Below are 13696 nucleotides of genomic sequence, written 5' to 3' on the forward strand. Positions count from 1 at the left end.
TTCTTGTAGATTACCATTGGTCTGCGCAGAGCACAAATGTCAATAGGAAATTGGGACATTTTGACAGGGACTTCTGAACTCAACCAGCACTTCTATTCACACGCTAGTTTCAGAGCACTTCACAATGAGACTTCAGAAAGCAAAGCAACATCGTTCTTTAAACTATTTTCAGCACTTTAAAGGAAAGTTGATTGAATGTCTTTTTAAGCTATTGCTCATCTCATGGGGCTATTGAAGGAAAAAACCCAGAGAGTGCTTAGAGCTTGCAAATGGGAAATGTGATGCTCAGATTCCAAAGTGAACAGTATCCGGTGTCTATAATTGCTATAAATGAAGCCAATCAATAGTATGTACAAAATACCATTATAATGGTCTACTATGGTCTTAGCTATCTCTAAATGAACACAGATGGCGTGTCTTTATCAGGAGTACTTTGATCAAATGGAATATTACATAGATTTTTGTCCCTAACAAAGCTTGGCTCAAAACAAGGCACAAAATGGACGGGGCCAGAAGGTCGTGTTAACCTTGTGGTTTTATAGCAAAGTGCAGTTGGAGACAAAAATGGCCCAGTGTTCAGAACTCTGTTCATGGGCAGAGCCAGAAAGTCTGGCCACTATCTGTTCTCCTCGCATTAGCAGCCAAAAGAAGAAGCGTTAATGGGAGCTTAAGGGGGAAAAAGGGTAACCTAATATTAATGAACTGCCACGTCTGTCACTTCTGTGTTCATTAGTTTGATCAAACTGTCAAAACTTCAGGAGCCGGAATAATGGAAATAAACCTTTGAGATCCCATTTAAGAACAATATTGAGTTTATTTGTGCCTGCCCATCTCTGAAGTAGTCATTAATGTTTCATTTTACACGGCTAGGTCAGAAGCTGCTGTGCTGACAGGTGAGAATGAGTAAGAATCAAACAAATTAAATAATTAATGCATTAAATATTTGTGAAAGAAAATACCAGATCTGATTGGCCATCTGCGAGAGAACTCAGAATACGCTATAGATTCCAGCACTGACCTTCCACTTTTCCACTGTCTCTTATATATGGTTTCAAATGGTTGCATTCCCATTCATGCTGAGCCTTTAACACAGCTTTCAAATAGGCTGTTATTATTTCAGATTTTGGGCAGGGAGGACGAGCATTTATTTAAGATACTACTATTGACCAGGTCTCCACACTCTGGATTTGACAGAGCTCCAGAAAAAATACTGGCCATGAGGCTTGGGAAGGCACACTGTAGACCAAACTTCGGCAAATGCATCTCCTCAGTCCTGAATCTCCCTGAAATTGATTACAACACATTATCTGAAGCAGCACAGAGAAGGGCAAGAGGCTTCCATTCCTGCTGTGTTTCAAATGGGTTTTCCAAATGGGTGAACAAGAACCATACTCAAAGTAAAGAAGTCTTGGAGCTCAGAGGCATAGCTACAAAAAATGGCGTCTGGAGCAAGCACTGAAATTACACCCTGCCCCCCCCCCCAAGACTTTGTTGCCCCAGCACAGCCTCCATAGTGGGACAGTGGAGTCTGGGGGGTGGGGTGGGGGAATGCCAAGCCAAGTTGTGTTACCTGGAAGGAAGGAAGAGAGAGAGACTTTCTGTCCATGTCAACTAAAATGTCTGGAAAACATTATCAATCCCTCCCCCCCCAAAATGTTTCTCTGCACTCACCCCCCTCAAAACAATTCATGACTGCTATGAGGTCCCCCCCCCTTTTTTTGTTATTCATAGAATCAATGTTTAAGAACATAAAAAAGAGCCTGCTGGGTCAGACCAGAGTCCATTTAGTCCAGCACTCTGCTACTCGCAGTGGCCCACCAGGTGCCTTTGGGAGCTCACAGGCAGGATGTGAAAGCAATGGCCTTCTGCTGCTGCTGCTGCTCCCGAGCACCTGGTCTGCTAAGGCATTTGCAATCTCAGATCAAGGAGGATCAAGATTGGTAGCCATAGATCGACTTCTCCATAAATCTGTCCAAGCCTTTTTTAAAGCTATCCAGATTAGTGGCTATCACCACCTCGTGTGGCAGCATATTCCAAACACCAATTACATGTTGTGTGAAGAAGTGTTTCCTTTTATTAGTCCTAATTCTTCCCCCCAGCATTTTCAATGAATGCCCCCTGGTTCTAGTATTGTGAGAAAGAGAGAAAAATTTCTCTCTGTCAACATTTTCTACCCCATGCATAATTTTATAGACTTCAATCATATCCCCCCTCAGACGTCTTCTCTCCAAACTAAAGAGTCCCAAACGCTGCAGCCTCTCCTCATAAGGAAGGTGCTCCAGTCCCTCAATCATCTTCGTTGCCCTTCTCTGCACTTTTTCTATCTCTTTAATATCCTTTTTGAGATGTGGCGACCGGAACTGAACACAGTACTCCAAGTGCGGTCACACCACGGCTTTATATAAGGGCATGACAATCTTGGCAGTTTTATTATCAACTCCTTTCCTAATTATCCCCCCAGCATAGAGTTTGCCTTTTTCACAGCTGCCATGCATTGAGTTGACATTCCCATGGAACTATAAACTAAGATGCCCAAATCCCTCTCCTGGTCTGTGACTGATAGCACTGACCCCTGTAGCATGTATGTGAAGTTTGGATTTTTTTACCCCTATGTGCTTCACTTTACATTTTGCTACATTGAATTGCATTTGCCATTTCTTAGCCCACTCACCTAATTTATCAAGGTCCACTTGGAGCTCTTCACAATCCTTTGTGGTTCTCACCACCCTACATAATTTGATATCATCCGCAAACTTGGCCACCTCACTACCCACCCCTACTTCCAGGTCATTTACGAATAGGTTAAAGAGCACTGGTCCCAAAACGGATCCTTGGCCGACACCACTCCCTACATCTCTCCATTTACACCCACCCTTTGCTTCCTGTTTCACAACCAGTTTTTAATCCATAGGAGGACTTCCCCTCTTATTCTTGATTGCTGAGTTTTCTCAATAGTCTCTGGTGAGGAACTTTGTCAAAAGCCTTTTGGAAATCCAAGTAGACAATGTCCACTGGTTCCCCCTTATCCACATGTCTTTTTACACCCTCAAAGAACTCTAGTAAGTTTGTAAGACAGGACCTGCCTCTGCAAAAGCCATGCTGACTCTTTCTCAGCAGGTCTTGCTTTTCTACATGTTTTATAATTTGATCTAGCTGTGGTTCTCTGTAGCTATGTGTATTTGATGGTTTGAACCTCCCAAAAGAAATGACCAAAGAGGCAGAGGGCGGGGGAATGGCGTGAGCTCAGGGACATGATAAAACAGTGCCAAGAAAGTCTGGAGATGCCACAGAGGCATGGAAAATGGCAGTGGGAAAGATAAAACATTTTAACTATGCCCACACGGCAAGGGAAAATGTGTTGAAAATGTTTCAAACCAAATATATATTTTTAAAGGGTATTCAGATAAAAAGTTTCCAGGCTGGAAATAAAACATTTTCTAAACCAAAGAGGGGAAAATGTGGAACTTGATAGAGGAAATGTTTTATTTCTTGCCTGAAAACATTTTAAAAGGTTTGTGTGGAAAGGACTCAAGACTGAGAAAGAGAGAGGGAAGCAATGTGATATTTGGGGGGCAGAAGATCCAGGTGCCACTTTGAAGAGTCATGTGTATGTGTAGAGGGGGGTGCATTTGGCCCATCCTCCACACTTTTCCTCTCAGGGGGTTCCCACCCACCAGCCATTGCTCACTTGCCTCTTCTGCCGCCCACCCACCACTTCTGGCACCTCACCTGCTGCTTCTGCTGCTCCTCTCTGCCCAGTAACTGGAGAATAGGTGTGGCAGGTGGGCAAGAGTGTTTGGGCCAGGATGCAGCTGGGGAGTGCAGCTGTGGAAGCTGTGCTGGAGAGACGTGGCGGCAGAGGCAGAGTCCGTGGGAGTGGAGGGGTGCATTGAACTGAGCAACCCTCACTGAGGAAGCGGGGCGCAGTAGTGGGATTCAGAAGGTTTGCACCACTTCGGCAGAACCGGTTGTTAAAATGGTGTTTGTAAACAACCAGTTGCTAAATTATTTGAATCCCTCCACTGGGCAGAGGCCATGCACTGTATTTCATATAGAGGAGGGGGCTGTGCCTGTGTGCCCACCCAAGGAGTGCCTGGGGTTCAAGCCCCCTCACCCCTGGCTACACATCTGTTGGAGCTCAAGCACAATTGCCTCCTGATCAGGGAGATTAGTGGTGATGACTGCTATTCTGCAGAAACCTTTTCCCTTCACATATCTGGGTTCTGTGCTTGTGTGGGTCCAGTTAAAGAACCTGTGTTGTAGTGGTTAAGAGCAGTGAACTGTAATCTAGAGAGCTGAGTTTGTTTCCCCACTCCTACACATGAAACCTGCTGGGTAACCTAGGGCCAGTCACAGTTCTCTCAGAACTCTCTCAGCCCCACCTCCCTCATCAGATGTCTGTTCGGGGAAGAAAAAGGGTGGGAAAGCAATTGCAAGCCACTTTGAGACTCCTTACAGTGGGGTAGAAATCCAAGCACTCCTTCATAATCTTCTTCAATATACTCGTTAGCAGATAAATAATTTAACGTCTATGTTCTGCAAGAACTCTTGGGTGTGCACCATAGACCCAAACAGTTTGTCTAGCAGTCCCAGAACTTTATACTGCATCAGTTCAATTTGACTAGGGATTCCAGCAGCCCTGATGTACGGGTCCATAGGCCAACAGAACGAAAAGTTAGGTCTCAGGCCTGGTAAAGAATTTTTTTCTGTTCGCTGGAAAAAATGTCTCAGTGTTTGCTCTGCATATGATCTGACCAAAGCTTATACCAGGTGTTATAATGCTGGGCAGCAATATTGTTAGAACCAAAGAAGGTCAGAGGACAGAAGTCACTGAGAATAATTCAGGAAAATGCACCAAATTCAGGAGAAGAATAGGAACAGAATGCATGAAACATCATTATGATTTTAAAGGGAGAAACGAAGCACCCCGACTCACTTGTACTGATGTTGGGTCAGCCAGTTTAATGACTGAAGTTAGTCAGATCAAGCTAGGGAGTGAAGGGACAGAGAGACATAAAGGAAGATTGTTCAGAAGTACTAAATAGTCAAATGAGCCCATAAGAGTGTGTGGATTTAACTTCATTTACTAAACTATATGAGTCATGGATTAACATCCCTGATAATCTCAGTTGATTGGTGGGAGATTTGGGGAGGGGTGGTCAAATAATTTGAGTCATACCCAAACCCCAATTAAAATGTTGTGTATGTCTCTAAAAACTACCCATTCGAGTTCTTTTAAAGATTATTTCAGGGGAAAGTGCAAACTGCAATGGGAAGAGGGGAGAACAAGAAAATGGCTGTTCATGCAGCACAGCCCTGCTTGCTCTGCCTGGGATCCAAATTTGTGTGAGGTCATTATTCTGTGTAATATGCAAACATCTCCAGAGATTCTGTGGTATTTACTAGATAGGTAAACCAAGAGAACCTTAAAAATAGTATTTCTGGGATTTTATAGGGTTTTTAAAAATTCTGTAAGACCTAATTGTTTGTGGGGAGGGTCTTCCTTTGGGGACCAGGCCTTTATCTATATTTATATACTTGCATGGTTTACAGAAATAGCTTCATTATTTTCAGTAGAGCTATGAATATGAGCAAAGTTAAATGAAAAATCAATAGAAGAACTAAATTCAAATAAATAGCTATAGGGCTGCAGTAGTAATATATTCACATTCTGATACCCAGAATACACATAGCAATTTACGTGATCTCCAATAGATTTCTTATCATAGCATTATGGGAAAATAATATAATACTTCTGCCATATTATACATAGTATACGGTGATGTTTTTATATCTGCTCAAAAGTATGCACTATTAAAATCCAAATAAATGTTTATTTACAATTATGGATAGTCTGTAAAATACAAAGGGAAAGTAGTATCTGTATAACAACAGTAAATTGCTAAACAATAGCAATTTTCTTTATTAAGTACTGTAACAAAAGTTCTTCCTTTCCAAAACCAACAGCAATCAACACATGCAAAGATCAAACCTCATTTTCCCTCTACAAAGATCAAACACAAAAACGAAAAGGTTCAAAGAGAGCCATAATTGCCCAGTATATGTTATCGTTGGAGGCTGCTGGTGTCCAAGAAAGTGCTCTAGGACAATTTTTTCTGCTGAGGAGGAAAAAAGGAAAGAAGAAATAACAACCAATTATAAGCTATGTTGTATTTACATGAAAGAACCTTTTTGTTGTATTTCTCAATCTCTTGTTTGGGCTGCCAACAGCAATTTGACAAAGGACAGTCCTGTCCCTGACCTGTTTTTTTCCAGTGGGAGCCTATATTGTGTACCATAGAAACCAATAAAAGGGGAACAAATTAAACTCTTTTGTTTTGTCCTCTTGCAGTTGCATCTACCGTTTCAAACTCTTCAATGTCTGATAATTTAGTGAATGCTATTTTAGTTAGAAACATTTAGAGATTCTTTGATCTGATTTCTCCCCTCCTCTAGTGCACACTTTGGAGGCCAAAGCTCATGATAACTCTTTTGTGGTGAGTGGTCAATTGTTACCAAATTCTAATTGGTTCTGGGTCAGTCCCTTTGAAATGACTGCTCTGCTCTGGTAATTTTTTCAATTAATTCTTAACAACTGACAAAACTTTGGATCTTGTCAAAATTGTTAAGTTGCTTCTTGTTTCTTTTTTTTTACTGGGCACTGACAAGGAATAAGATTGGTTTGAATTGCCAGCAAAATGCCTACCTATCCCATTCAACATTCTAGACCAATCCTAGACCAACACAAGTTCTACTAGCATAAGCCGTAGCTCTCTTTGTGTCTACATTTGCTGTAATACATTTATTCCAAGTTTTGTTTGGAGAAAAGTCATGTGAAGTTTGACTTTATTGGTTTGTCCATTGAACTATTAATGAACATGTAGGAAATGGAAGCTCATTTGGGTAGATTAATAAGCATTTTAGCTTAGATCAACTTGTTTAGTTGCTCAGAACATAATACTGCAAAACAAAAAGTCTGTCCAAATTGACATTGGGTTGGACCCTGAGAACTGTGTGTGGAGGGAAATGGACCTTTCCACCTTCCTTTTCCTGCTGTCAACACTCTTCATTTCTGAAGTCTAATTGTCCCTTAATGTTGGGGGATGTGATATGAATGGGCTGCTGCTGCTGGAAGGGGAATCTGCAGAAAATTGGACACCCCCTCCCCCCCCCATCAGGCTGCACTATCCTTGGCCTGCCAGCGTGCACTTCCTCAGCCCAGCTGCAGCTGGGCTCGCCATCTCCTTGCCCCAAGGCCACGGGGCCTCTGTCTTTTGTTTCGCATGTACCAAGTTCAATAGAGCTTGCCGAGTATTTCTAATTATCTTTCACAGGGAGTAACTCGCCTATTCCCAAAACAATGTAACTGTATTACTGCCCTTTCTCATGCTGATATTGGGGGAATGCAAAGGTGGGGGCTTTATGGGTTGAACCAAACTGTAACCTTAAGGTATATACTGGGGCCAGGGAGATTCAGCAACCTGGCCGATGGGCTTGACACAGTTCTAATAAAGCTCTTGGACCTTTCTTGAGACTTATTATTGACTGGAGTACCAGACCCTTACATTTAGCTGAATCTACCACTGGATCCACTTTTCTTCACCCAGACATACTCACAGTGTGGCTGGGCAGAAAGGGAACCACACCATCTCTTCCTAGAGTGGGTCGGACAACAACAATGGAACTACTGCATGGGACCCCCCAGGGCCCTGGCCAGAGGACATCTTCACCCCAGCCCTGGACCGTGGAATGGAGACCCCGGCTGGGGGATACGGATGTGATTGCATCGGCCATTCCCCGGGGCACCGGGACTTGTGGCTAGGACCAGCGGGTCCCACCTGGCGCTGGGAAACAGGGCAGGAGTGCAATCTTGGGGCCAGCGATCGTTGGGGACTACAATTCGAGCGTGGTCGAGACGGCGAGGCAGCGAGATGGTGGCGTGAGGCCGAGACCCTCCACAGAGAGAGGGATGCCCTGCAATGAGAGCGAGATCCGATGCACTGCAAGCTGAGGGCCATGCAATGCCAGATGACTGACCTGGCGCTTCAAAATCCCCCGGGGCCAGCTGCAGCCCCGGCCTGCACCGGCAATGGTGGCGCTGCCGCAGGTGGGGTCCCGGCTCCAGCAACACCAGTACCTCCAGCTCCGATACCGAGGAGGAGAAGGGAGCTGAAGGCCACTTTTGATGGGGACCCCGAGAACCTGCCCTACTTCCTGGTTCAAGTGGGGGCCTACATGAGAGTGATGGATGATGAATATGCCAATGATGCTGAGAGAGTGTACGACATTGGGGCCCTCCTGGAAGGCCAAGCCGTGGCATGGCTCGTGGGCCTGTTCGAAGAGGACGCTCCGGAGTTGCGTGACCTGCATCATTTCATGGTTTCACTCTGCTGCCGCTTTGAGGATGTTTGATGCACCCTACTGTAGCGGAAGGGTTGAAACTAAAGAGACTCAAAAACCCGATGAACTTTGAGCAGATGGATGGGAGCTCCATGGCTGGGTCCCGTTCCACCCACAAAATGGAACTTGTGTTGGTCAAATGTGGGTGCCACTGGGAAAGGAGACAGTTTATTGTTGCCAAGTTGGAATGCTACCCTTTGATCCAAGGCATGTTGTGGCTCTCTAGGCACGACCCGGAGATCTGGTGGAAAGACAGGGTGGTTAGGTTCACGGATCCCCCTTGCGGGGGCCATTTGGAGGGAACCCCCACAGAGCTGATCAGCAGTCTGGTGGCGGAAAATACTACTTCGCACCCCCTGGCAGCTCAGGGTGACAGCTCCCCTTCCATTCCAGCCGCCTACAGGGACTTACGCCAAGTGTTTGAGGAAAGGAGTGTGATAAGTTGCCTCGACACCGGCCGGCTGACTGCAAAATTGAACTGATCCATGGGGCCAAGTTACCAAAAGGTAGAGTCTACTCCATGAGTCCCACCGAAGTGGTGGCCCTGCGCGAGTTCCTGGACAAGAACTTGGTGCAAGGTTTTATTTGGACCGCAACTTCGCACATGGGGCCCCCAGTCCTACTCTGGAAGAAAAAGGATGGGTCCCTCAGGCTCTGCAGACTACCGCGGCCTCAATGTAGTCTCTCTGAGAAATAAGTACCCATTGACGCTCATCAAAGACTTGCTGAGCAGCTTGTCAAAGGGGAGGATTTTTACAAAACTGGACCCCAGGGAAGCTTATTTCAGAGTTCACATTGCAGAGGGGCACGAACACCTTACTGCATTCAACACGGTTTTAGGGCAGTTTGAGTACCTCATCATGCCATTCGGGCTCAGTGTGGACCCCGGTGTTTTCATGAATTCAGTTAATGAAATTCTACATGATTTATTGTATAAAGGAGTAGTAGTGTATTTGGATGAGGAGAAGTGACAAGGCATCATGCTTAAGGGAGAACACCTCGGCAGTGAAGCCACCTGCCACAGGAGAATTGCCATCCAGGGTGCAGCCAGGGAGGTGATGTGTTCCCCCCCCCCCTCTGGCAGCCTTCAAGCAGCAGTTGGATGAGCACTTGCTGGGGATGCTTTAGGCTGATCTCACTCTTGTAAATGTTTCAATCTCTTTTTTTGTTATACTGGCTCTTGAAAGGGACAATCAGCTTCCTCACAAACTCTGTCATGATGGTTTGTGGACATAATTAAACTTTGTTTTCAACTTGTTTTCAACTTGTTTTCAACTTGTTTTCAACTTGTTCTCTGCTGAGTCCCATTCATCAAGGCTACAGGCATCTTCACCCGTTCTTCTGCATGGAGCCCCTTTACATGACATCTGCAAGGCTGCAGCCTAGTCCTCCTCTGAGGCCTCCCCCCCACACATACACACACGCTAGGCTTTTAATATAAATGCCAGGAGAGAGCCAGCTGTCAGAAGAGGAGTTCTACATTCACTCCTCGACTAAAAGAATCACACCCTGCCTTCCAGGTGGATAGCTTGCTATTCTCCCAATGAGGGACTGCACCAGAATGAAGATGGAAACAGGGTTGCATTAATGGTTGAATCCGCATTGAGAAAATGAATGTAGATACAACCCGGTTTGAAAAAAATCTGTGCAAGCAGATCGACTCCATGCAGAAATGGGGAAACGGCTGATTAAAGCAAAGCCCTGTTTTCCGTGCGGCTCCGTCCTATCTTATCCATGTGGATATGGGGTTTTGTGCTGCCTTTCATTGCCTTATATTTGTTTAAACAGTCAAAAACGGTCCCACATTGCTCTGTGTCCACGTTGCTTCCAGGTACACGAAATTTTTAAAAAGGCTGCGCACGCATCGTGCACAACCCACTGCGACCTGATTGGATGGGAGGCTCCACATCACTCACAACGACGGGAGATTCAACCCCCTGATCCTCCCCACTGCTCTCCTCCGATCTGGATTCATCACAGTGTTTTTCAAAAGGTCTACTTTCAACCAGGAAACCAGGTCCAGAAAAAACACATGATAACCCGGACAAGGAGTGCCAGAACCATGATCACCACGAAAGCAGTGAGGAGTTTTGCATTAGACCTGCATGTAGGGATTTGACTTACATGTAACTGTTGTAGACACACATTCCGTCCTTCCTGCCATGCTGAGAGTTCTGTTGTCTATTGTTGAGCTTCTGCAGCTCAGGAGAACGGAGGGAAAATTGCGCCCTCTCCTCATGGCACACAGTGATTCCCATGGAAAACATTGCTTTGTATAAAAAGATAGAAAGGATAAAAATAAAAGAAGAAAATTACAAACTTACAGCATACATGATGCTGATGTTATTTCTAGATGAACTATTAGGAAAAATTAACATATCATTAGAAAAAGTAAACAAGATGTATTAGCTGGCTTGAAGATTAACAAATTATAAACAAAAATGATATGTTAACAAAGAGTGAAAAATTAGAATTATAGCAAAAATCAGGCTTTAACCAAATATCTAGGGATTATAATGGAAAAGAGGAATAATATGATCTTTAAAAATAACGATGAGAAAATGTGGAACGGAATTGGATATGAGTTGGATTAATGGCAAAAACTTACAATGTCTTTGATGGCCACAATTGCAATAATAAAAATGAATATCTTGCCTAAAATTTATCTATTTCAAAATATTCCCATAATTATCAAAGAAATCATTAAAACAGTGGAAGGATTGTACTTTTTATTATTTTTATGTGTTTGTGTTTTTGTTCACTGAAGTTTGTAATAAAGTTTCTTTTTTTAAAAGAAAGAAAGAAAATGTCCCCTCGTGCATCTGAAGTGCTGAACACCTGTTTAGTCACATGGAGCGAGGAAGTTCTTTCTCTGTGGCTGACCTGGAGAACAGAATATTCCCAATGTGTGCCTGCACAGAAGATGCTCAACAAACAACCATTACTTGCATCTCCAATCCTGTTTTTATTATCCAGTATGTGTCAGGACTGCAACTCCCAACATGCACTGGTTCCCGCCTTTTCCCAAAAAGTGTGGGAAAACAAACTGAGAAGCTACATTCCACCAGAGCTTCAGAACCAATGGGAGACCAGGAGCTGGGAGGAGGGGAAGAGTTGATTGGTTGCTGTCTGTCTTTGTAAATAGTTTAAATACTAGAACTGAGGACAAGAATCCTCAGTTCCATCACCCTGTAGTTAGGGCGACATAAATCAATAAAGTTCCTTTTTAAAAAGTTAGCTTTGTCTGAGTGTGTTCAGCCTTACAGTATGCTTCATTCTGGAAAACCCAAGCCAAAAATAAATGCAAAAATTGCTCTTTGGGTTTGTTACCATGATTTTCTGGAAGAGTTACATAAATCTGGGGTTTTTAGGCATGATGAATCCCCCTCCCCCGCAAAACAAATCCGTGTCATTTTTCCATGTTCGAGTGCTTATCGCCACTGGGAGGCATCCAGGTTTTTTTTAATTCTGCAGATTTCCCTTGAGGAACACCTCCCCTGACTGGCACCAGCCAGGTATAGGCCCCAGCAGACATCTGATTCTAGTTCATTCCTTCTTCCTTCCTTTCCGCGGTGGGGACTGTGCCCTTCCTTTCTCTGCCAGTATAATGCCTATTCAGGGGGCTGAACCCCTGGGTCCATTGCTTGGTATTTGGGTGGTATTTAGTGGACAGGCAGAACCAGCTTCCCTGAAATATATAAATAGTTCATTTGGATTTTTAAAAAATAGCTGCTGCAGCTCCCCCAAGTCCCCCAGAGGCAAAAATAGCAGAAATGCCACTCTCACTTGCTCATTAATGCTCACTTAGTGAGAGGGAACAAACAGCAGGGATGGCAAATGCAAAGTTTTCCATAGGAAGTATTTTTAAAAAGGTTGTTCTCAATCAGACACTGTAGAAAAATGAAATGTTTTTAATGTTGGTGGCTGGTGCCATTGTTGGGATTAGCAATGTCTAGCATGCAAAGAAATAAGAAGACCCAGCAGGCGATGGGTAAGCTAGATAGGGCTGACCACTGCTTAGAGAACTTCCACCATTTTATGGCATCTCTTCTCTGACATTGATTTCCCCCCTTCTTCTTGGAAGTTCTTCTGCCCGTATCTTAAGTCAGTTAGAGAGCTTGAGGCTGCCTTTATCTCTCAGCTTTCCTGTCTGAAACACAGGACCTTAATAAACATTCAACTTAATATGGAATTCTGCTGCTTCCCTGTATAACCAGCACTCTGCCAATGGCCATTTTCCCCGAAAGGAATCTGTGGAGTGCACCTGCGTCAAGAGGTACATACCTTTCAGGTCCTTGGAGGAACCACATTCTGCTCCTTCCTGGCAGCAGTACCTCAGGAGGAAGTGCTGTGAATTCCCTGTCCCTTGAGGCCTGCCTGGCACCTTCCCCACTGGCTGAGTTTATTTCATTTTATTTTGGCTCTGCTCCAGCGTGTTCTCAATGTTGAATGGCTGATTTGTCATGATTTTATTATAGAGGCTTTATGGCTATATTGTATTTAGTTGTGAGCTGCCTCAAACAGATCTGTGAAGATGCGGTGCCACATTTTTCTAAATAAATAAGTTGTGCTCTGCACCTTCCTGTGAACACCTTCATGAAACGACTGGGAGAGACTGTCTGGAGACTGGGGGTGGAAGGACTCTCCGTCACTCCCTTCCTTTTCCGTGGAAGCAGGCCAGGCAGTGGGAAGACTGAATGAGGCTGGAAGGAAGTTTGACACCTGGCAGGGTTTGGGTCAAGACTGCCCCCATGTGATTGTGATGGCTGCAGGGCAGACGTGTTTCAAAGTTTCCAAGGAGCCTTTGGCCTGGCCAGCTTGGGGTCACAACACATGGGGAGGAAAGACTTCAGCCTTCCTTTCCACACCATTTCCGCACACCATAACAACCTGGGGATATGATTTACTTTGCTGTGGGACTCCATGGGCAGGGTAAATTCGTTAATTACTACTGCTGGACTTCAGTAACATGTTGTATGTGGGGCAGCTTATAAAAACCATCTGGAAACTTCAGTTAGTTCAAAACGTGGACACCCATTTAATTACCAGTCAATAGATACCACATTAGTCTAGTGTTCAAGGAACTGTGCCAGTTCCAGGCACAATTCAAGATGCTGGCTCAAGTCGATAACCTTAAAGAACCTGAGGCCAGATTGGCCGCAGAACTGCAGACGCATTTGTGTCGTTCATGATGCTGGACCGTCCTATGAATTGGCTGCCATTTCTCCAAGAAGTTCTTCTCAGACTCAGAACAGCGGCAAAGACTCCGTGCTTTCAGTCAGCAGACGGAAGGACC

The sequence above is a fragment of the Sphaerodactylus townsendi genome, linkage group LG10 (genome assembly GCF_021028975.2).
Source record: "Sphaerodactylus townsendi isolate TG3544 linkage group LG10, MPM_Stown_v2.3, whole genome shotgun sequence".
In the NCBI taxonomy this organism is placed as follows: Eukaryota; Metazoa; Chordata; class Lepidosauria; order Squamata; family Sphaerodactylidae; genus Sphaerodactylus; species Sphaerodactylus townsendi.